The sequence below is a fragment of the Serinus canaria genome, chromosome 5 (assembly GCF_022539315.1).
Source record: "Serinus canaria isolate serCan28SL12 chromosome 5, serCan2020, whole genome shotgun sequence".
Taxonomy (NCBI): Eukaryota; Metazoa; Chordata; class Aves; order Passeriformes; family Fringillidae; genus Serinus; species Serinus canaria.
This window is the reverse complement of record NC_066319.1, coordinates 39,236,678-39,244,282: the sequence shown is the minus strand read 5'-3', so window position 1 is coordinate 39,244,282 and position 7,605 is coordinate 39,236,678.

The following is a 7,605-nucleotide window of genomic DNA, read 5'->3' as shown; positions in this document are numbered from 1 at the left end:
GATCTGTTCTTACTTTCATTGTGTAATGGCTGAGTTGGTCAACTGAACCAAGCTGTGATTCCTGATTCCCATAGGGAATTACTACATTTTGTATGGTTTGGGCTATTCTGCTACCATCTTGTGTCTGATCTGGCACATGAGCACAGAAAGCATTTGAATGTTTGATTAGAGGACCTCTAAAAGGGAAACACTTATGGGAAACAGCTAAGCTGATCAGAACCTCAGCCTGTCTTGGCACCAGCTGTACCCTGCAAAATCTAAGATTTAGGGTCTTCCTCTTAAACTCTTTGGTTTTCTCATTGAATGTGTGAGAGACACTAATCTCTGCTTTCCAGAGCATGAAACTTGATTGTAGGAAGGAGGTGTTACTGCATGAACGTGATCATTTATAGACATAATTTGCTGTAACTTCTTTGCAGTAAAACAAAACAGCTGTAGCTGAAGTTCCCCCAAAATTCCCAATGAGCCGTTTCCAGCTACCCTTCTGCAGGAATGGAGTGCTACAAAGTGTGTTGAGGTGTGGGCAGTTGCGCACAGGGTTGGAAGTGGGGAGTGAGGCAGAGAGCCAAGCCTCTCCACCTTGGTACAAAGCTGCAATGAATACAAGCAAAGGAAGTGGAGCTCTTGCAATGTATGGAGAAACTGGGATGGAGAAACTGGAATTGGCCTAAGACTGTTCCAGAGTTTTCTCTGAGGCATGTGAAGACCAGAGTGAGTTTAAGTGGTTTTGGGGGAAGTGACTCTGCATGGCCAAAACCAAATTCTTCTCACCCTCTTGAGGCAATTTTCTGCTAAGCTGTATGTTGGCCCCTACCAGCCCCTTATTTTAGGGATTTGTGATAACACAGTACTGAAGGCCTGTAAACCCATGCAATTTTCTGAGTAATTTTAGAAATCTCATCTCTTACCAGAAGGAACAGCTGTTTGGGGCTTTCTTGTGCTCCAGTAGCTGAAGTGTGAGGTTGCCTTGAGATAAGATAGTGCTGCTTTTACAGCAGTGGGTGAAGAAATGCAAGGATATAAAATTCCCTGCAGTCCTCTTGGAAAGTAGCTGTGAGGGTTTCAGGTTTGTCTGAAGACGTGGCTTGCTGACTAGAAGCTATCTCAGATTTGCAGAGGACTTTACTGCTGGTGTGGAAAAGACTCAGACCACCACTTAAGGAAAATTGGCAGCCTCTTCTTGTCTGTGACTAGAGCAGTCAGCAGGGCTATTCAGACTTCTCTCTCCTAAGCCCTTTTATATGGGGAACAACATTCAATACACTGGTAGCAATTGTCTACATTGTTGAAACTGAAAATTACTGGCAAAAAATGTTGCCCTGGTATCTTTTTGTAAGACATTGAATGGTTGCCTTTGTGCTCACCCACTGAGAGCATCTCTCTGACTGCTGTCTTCTGTGCTGACCACTGCTGTCTGATTTCCTTCTGCTCACTCATTTCCTGTCCATCTTCTGTCCTTTCCCTCCATCTTATTCCCCATCCTAAAGAGCCTATGGACTCTCTGTGTCCAGATGTTGCCTGGCCCCATGCACAATGGGGCCCTGTTTCAAGATGGGAGCTCCTGCTACACAGTGTTGCTGTTAAAAACCAAGGGCTTAGTTATAGACCGGCCTGACAGGGTGGAGGGATTGGGCAGCTGCTGGCTGTTCTTCTAATGATTTTTTTCGGGAATAGAAGACTTCCATGGCATCCTGATGTGCCGCTCTCCCTGACTCAGCTCCGTGCTCTGAAGCCTTGCTGCCCGGCAGCTTTCCTAGCCGAGCCATGCTGCCCGGCCCTGGGATGCTCGGGTGCCTCCCTCGGGGCAGGGACAGTCGCCCTGCGGCAGCTCTGGGGTGCCGGCAAACCCTGAGTGTGGCTGATGGCCACCAGAGGGGGACCGGTAGCTCCCTTTAACAGTGGCCAACTTCAGCTCTCTTGAAACCGTCCAGTTTGACTCACAGTTGTCTGGGTTTGCTGTTTTGGTTTTTTTTTTTTTGGTTTTTTTTTTTTTTTTTTTTTTTTTTGTGCAGCAGACCTCTTAATCTAGCAAACAAGTTGGCTGGTAGAGTCTCTTGCTCTGCTTCTAATCCCCAAACTGGAGTGTGAGAAGTGAGCATCTAGAAAGCATCAGCTGGTTCTGCACACGTCCCTGTTGCACCATCCCCCTTGCCCTTTTGTTTTCCAGCAGGCAACACATTTAAAATGCATGAAAGAAAGTTGGATTTACACATGCATTATTAACGTGCAGCATTCTCTCAGGACACTCAGCACAAATAGCTTAGTAAGAGTAATGTGCTTAATATGAATAAACAACAGCAGTAACACTAACCAGATTAGATGTGCTCCCTCAGGCTTTGAGACACATCAGTATGTGAGGAGAGAGGGAGTTGTAATGTGTGGACCGGGAAAGCAGAATTGAGCTGGTGCACAGAAAGAGCTGATATTCTCTTTTTAGGACTCATTATAGCATAATGGACTTTTTAAAATTAACTGCAAGCACCTCTAGCCTTTCCAGAGAACCTGGGAGAGTGGAAGCTGATGTGAGTTTGGATGAGTTGCAGGAAGTGACTGGAACAGTGCAGTAGCTCCGGGGACAGGAGGGAAAAGGGACCCTGTTACCACCCTCGGGGGGGGAACTGCCCTGAAGTGGCCCCTGCACAGACCAGTGCCTTCCTTGGGTACTCTTTGCATCAGGCTGGTTTTGAGCAGAGGTGGCTTGGGCCAGCTAACCTTACACTTAGCAGTTAGTGGTGTCAGTAGCCTTTTGGCAATGCCTTTGGAAAGTGCTCTAAAGATGTTGCTTCTAGGAGTTGGCTCTGCTGTGCCTCATCCCCCGCGTTTCCTCCTCCTGGGCAGGGCTGAGGTTCATTTCAAGTTTGAAGGGGCAGAGTGTCAGAGGAGCTGTGTAACAAAGACATTACTGAGGTGTAATGCACTTGATGCTGTGGAGCTAATTCAGGCCTGAAGCTCTGCTTTTGCCAGGGCTGCTCCCCAGCAGTGCAAGGAGCAGAGGGAAAGGCACCAGGTCAGTCAACAACAGCAGAGGGTTGGAAGGCGGTAAGGAGTCGTGGGACTGGTGATGCTGGACTCAAGAGGCATCTTTGGATTCTAGTGCAGAAATGCTTCTGGGTCAGAAGGACCTGGACCTTTTAGCTGCATTTCTCAGCAGGATCCCTGATTCTTAAGTGCTCAGTTTAGTGCTGGAGGTTTAGAATTGCATGAGCAGGTAGCCCATGGAGATGGGGAGTGGAACAGAGTTTGATATGAGGTTGTGGTGTTGAAGTTTATAAGAGACTGAAGGAAACACACCACTTCTCATGCCTTTGTCTTGTTGAACAAGGTCAAAGTGACAGCCAGCAGGGATTGAAAGGCAAAAAGCACGTGGCTAATCAAAACTGTCTGCTCCACATATGGACTGAGGAAAGCTTGAGTTTTCCTGCCTATCCTCCTAAGGGCAGATAAAAGAGTGTGACATGCATGTGGATAATGAAAACATCCATGGCTATATAAGATTTAAAGCAAATAAACATTCCTGCTTCAGGGCCACAGCCTGTCTCTGACAGACAGAAGTTAGAAAGGAGGTATTTTTCTGCTTTTCTTGAAGCTGTCCACTGTTCTGTGCTGGATGCTGACCAGGAGGAGTGTTTGGTAGCTGGTGGCCCTAGGCAGGAAGAAGAAGGTAAAATCTGCTTTAATCCTGTCATACATATTGTGCTAATTAGGCCTGAGTCAATTTAGCACATGAGTAAGGAGCAGGCATATCCTTCACAAAACTGGGTGTTAATATCTTTCCAGAAAACCCCCTCCCATCCAGGGGTGGGCTCCCCTCAGCATCCTGCTGTGTCTCTAAGAGGGACTACATGGAGAACTGGCTCTTCCTCCTGCCCTGTGGTCCCAGTGCTGCACTTACCATGTTCCCAGTGGATGTATCACCAAATATGGTGAGAAGTCTTTGACATGTTTCCAGAGTGTCTAGGAGTCTGCTGTTAGTCAAATTTCAGCATTGTGTTCTGTTTGCTGAATAGCTTATTTCCTTTTCACTCTCTGAATTGCTCTGTGGGTGTGGGGTGATGTGGGAACTCAGAACATCACTCCTGATGTCCAGAGCTACCAAGAGAACCCTTGGGGGGCTCGGGAGTCTTGGAATGTTGCCAGAAGCACTTGGTGGCTTGATTTTGATCCATCTAGGGATGTGCCACCTGTGTAGGAGGAGATGAAACCTGTGAGAATCACTCAGGTGTGAATGGTGAAGGGAAGACATAATTATAGGGTAAATCACAGATTTTGGGGTTTTGGTACAGGGGGGTTATTGAGACAAGATGGAGAATCAGGGCGTGTCACAAGGCTCTTCTTTCTTCTTCTTGTCATCCATCTTCTGTGGTGATGTTGGCACTCGTGGATTGGTCTGGGGTGAAGGTGCACGTGGTGACGAGGGTGATAGGTATTGGGAATAAAGAGTAAATATGATATAGGTAGTTTTTACTATAAAAGATGCGACCGCCCTGTGGGCGGTCAGAGTGCCTTTGGCTGCCCTGCTGGTTGGATCCAGGTCGGGCAGAGAAGGAACTTTGTAGATAAGAAACAATAAACAATTGTGAAGACCGAAAAAGCTCGTGTCCAGACTCGTCCTTTGAGGCCCAGCGCACAAAGAACCATCCTACATGTGTGTGGGAGCAGAGACAGACAACTGAACCCCACAGGGTGATGACAAAGTCTGAGCCTGGAAGAGAACTGTGCTGTGGCACTGCATCAGGGAGCCCCACACCTGTGCTCTTACACGTCGTGGAGCTGGCAGATTTGTGGCAAGGGGTGTGCACTGCTCCATGAGGCCAGCACCTGCCCCATGCCTTTCTTGAGCTGTGAAGCCTGCTTGTAAATAAAAGAGTACCTTTTGTCCTCTGTGCTCTCAGCCTAGCACAGGTTTGAGGAGAAGGAGGGTTGTCTCCTGAAGCTTATCCTTGGTGAGCCCCATGGAGAGGTGGATGCAGCTGTAATTCTTCTCTGCCTCCTCACCTTTATGCCTCTCCCTGCATCTCATCCTCTGCCTTTTTCTCTTCTACTATGGCTCCTTCCTCTCTGTTTGCCAGGATGGCAGTGGAGAAGATGAAGTACCCTGATGAACTCTGGCTTGGCCTTCTCCCGTCTGCCCAGGGAGAGCACTCTCCCCAGTTTTCTCTGCCTTTTGCCTTTCTAATCAGTCATGGTCATTTACCCTGGTACTGTTTGGCAGGGGCTGTGCCTTGGCATCATGAGCAGCTAGGGTCAGCTGTCAGCCTCTGAGCCATAAGTCTAATGCAACAGAACAGATGTAGGTATTTTTTCCAAGTTTTTCCTGGGCAGCAGGATTAAAGTCTCTGTTCTCAGCTGGGGTCCCCAGCGTAGTCACTTCCCTCTGTGTTACACAACACCCTATTAAGGAGAACAGCACAAATATGTTCATTGGGATCCCTTCCCCCAACCCTACAGGGCCAAGGAACAAAGGCAAGGGAGGTTTCCAAAGGCTGAAGAGCTGTCTGGTCCAGGAGCCCTGGGATAATCTTGCCCAGCTATCCCCCTGTGAAAGGGCCCTGCCCCTCTCTGCTGTTCTCCATCCTTGTGGTGGCAGAGGTAAGAGGGAACACAGAGGGTGGTGGTGGTGGTAAAAGAGCAGTGAGCTCATGTTCTTACATGCATCTGGCTGTATGCAAACTCGAGTGAGTACCAACGCAGGGAGAAAATACTGTGGCAGCAGCATCCCTGCCAGGCCTGGTGTCTGTGCCATCCCACTGAACTGGAGGCTTCTGAGTGTGTGTGTGTGAGCACCAAGCAAACAACAGCACATGATGAGAAACCCCAAGGGGTTTCTTGGTGCTAGCAAGGGAGAAGGGGAAGGTGCAGTCCATGGTCTAGACTTGCTTGAGTTCAAAGATGTCGTGTCCTGAGACAATCTGTGTCTTCTGATTGCAAAAGTACTGAGAGAGCTTCTGGAAATGGAGGCAGCGTGTGCTCCATAGATGATCCTGAAGTGGCTGGCTACAGAGAGAGACTGCAGGCACCCTTGGTGAGCTGGAGAGGCTTCCCCAGCAGACCAAAGGGAGCAATCAAGTCCATGTGAGCACACGAGGATCTGCTGCGTGTGTGCACCAATTACTTGCTTTAGTGACAAAAGACCATAAATGAACAAGAGAGTTAATTAGGTCTGCAGCAGGCGAGGTCTGGAAGCCTGCAGAGCTGAGAAATTTGGAAAGGGTTCAAAGGCTCAGGGGGAGGAGAAGCTGGAGCTCTGGGTAGCAAAGGTTCTGCTGGTTTTTCCCCTCAGAGTGCACCAAGAAAAAACATCTTTGACCTGAAGGATCATCCCCAGGAGGGGGAGAGACCAGCTCCTGGCAGCATCTGTTTCTTCAGGCCTCCAAGGAAGGACTTAAACAGCTTGTTAACTCACTGCTTTGTACAGCTGCAGACCCTTCATCATTGCAAGCAAGCCTCCAGGGCAGTGTGTGCAGTTGTGAGCCAGCTCCTTCACCGTGGTACTCCGTGCACTGGGTGATCCAGTGAGCTGTCAGCAGGGCTGGGGGGCACACTGCAGCTGTCTGGCCCATGTCTAGTAAAATACTCACAGCAGGTCCTTTCCATCTGCTTTGGCCCAAGAGTGACCCTTGCAATCCTCCTCTCCCTTGCAGTCGCCTCAGCAGATGGTGGGAGGGCAGATGGAAAGAGAAATCTCTGAAGCTTTAGCAACAGAAAAGTCTGACCTTGTGATACCTCTCACCCCACCACCCACAGGTACCGGGCTCTTACAACGCCACCTTAACCCCCTGAGCTGTGGTCTCTGTGTCCCTTCTCCCACCCCCTGGGACCACCTCCTGCTCCCTTCTCTGGACCTCAGAGGAGGCTCTGGATGGCATCCAGTTGGAAGAAAGCCTGCCCTAGCCCTGCAAGCAGAGTGGGAAGGGGCAGCCATGTCATGAGGGAAGCTCACAGCTTGACAAGGTCTGATGTGCTCTAGGTGATGTCTTCCTGGGGTCTCAGGGTTTATGATTTGGGGCTGAAGGTGTTCAGCTGTGGTGAATCACTGCAAATCACTTTGAACAGCTGGTTTTGACTACCCCCTCTTGTACCCTGGATGCATAAAATCTGCTTTGAGAGTGGGGCAGATTCTCTATCTCCAATTGTGGGGATTGCAGGAGTTCAAGGAGGTGAAACTTGGCCTGTGGGAGCAGTGAGGAAGTTCCAGCTCAGCAAGGGTGTTGGGGACAGCTGAGTTGTGTTTTGCCTGCCAGACTGCACCGGCTGCTCTGGAGTCAGGACTCAAACCCAAGCCTGGTCACTGTTCCAGGCTTTTCCTTCACCTCATTTGTTAGTGGCTTCAGATGCAAATTCAGTGGCCGGTATGAGGAGGCTTGGTTGGTTTTGCAGGGCTCCTGTCCAGCTGCCCCATTCAATCTGCCTCCCAGGTGGGCCTGGCTGGATGTGAGCACTGCAAAGGCCTTGGAGGGAATGTGTGGGGCATCCAGGTTACAGCACTGTCACCTTCCTCTCCGTGTGGTGGCAGTGGTTGGCTTGGACAGAGGAGAGGCCCTTCCCATAACACCAGCGGTTCAATGCAGCCAAGTACAACACAGAAGTGGAAGGTTTGCTCTGCAG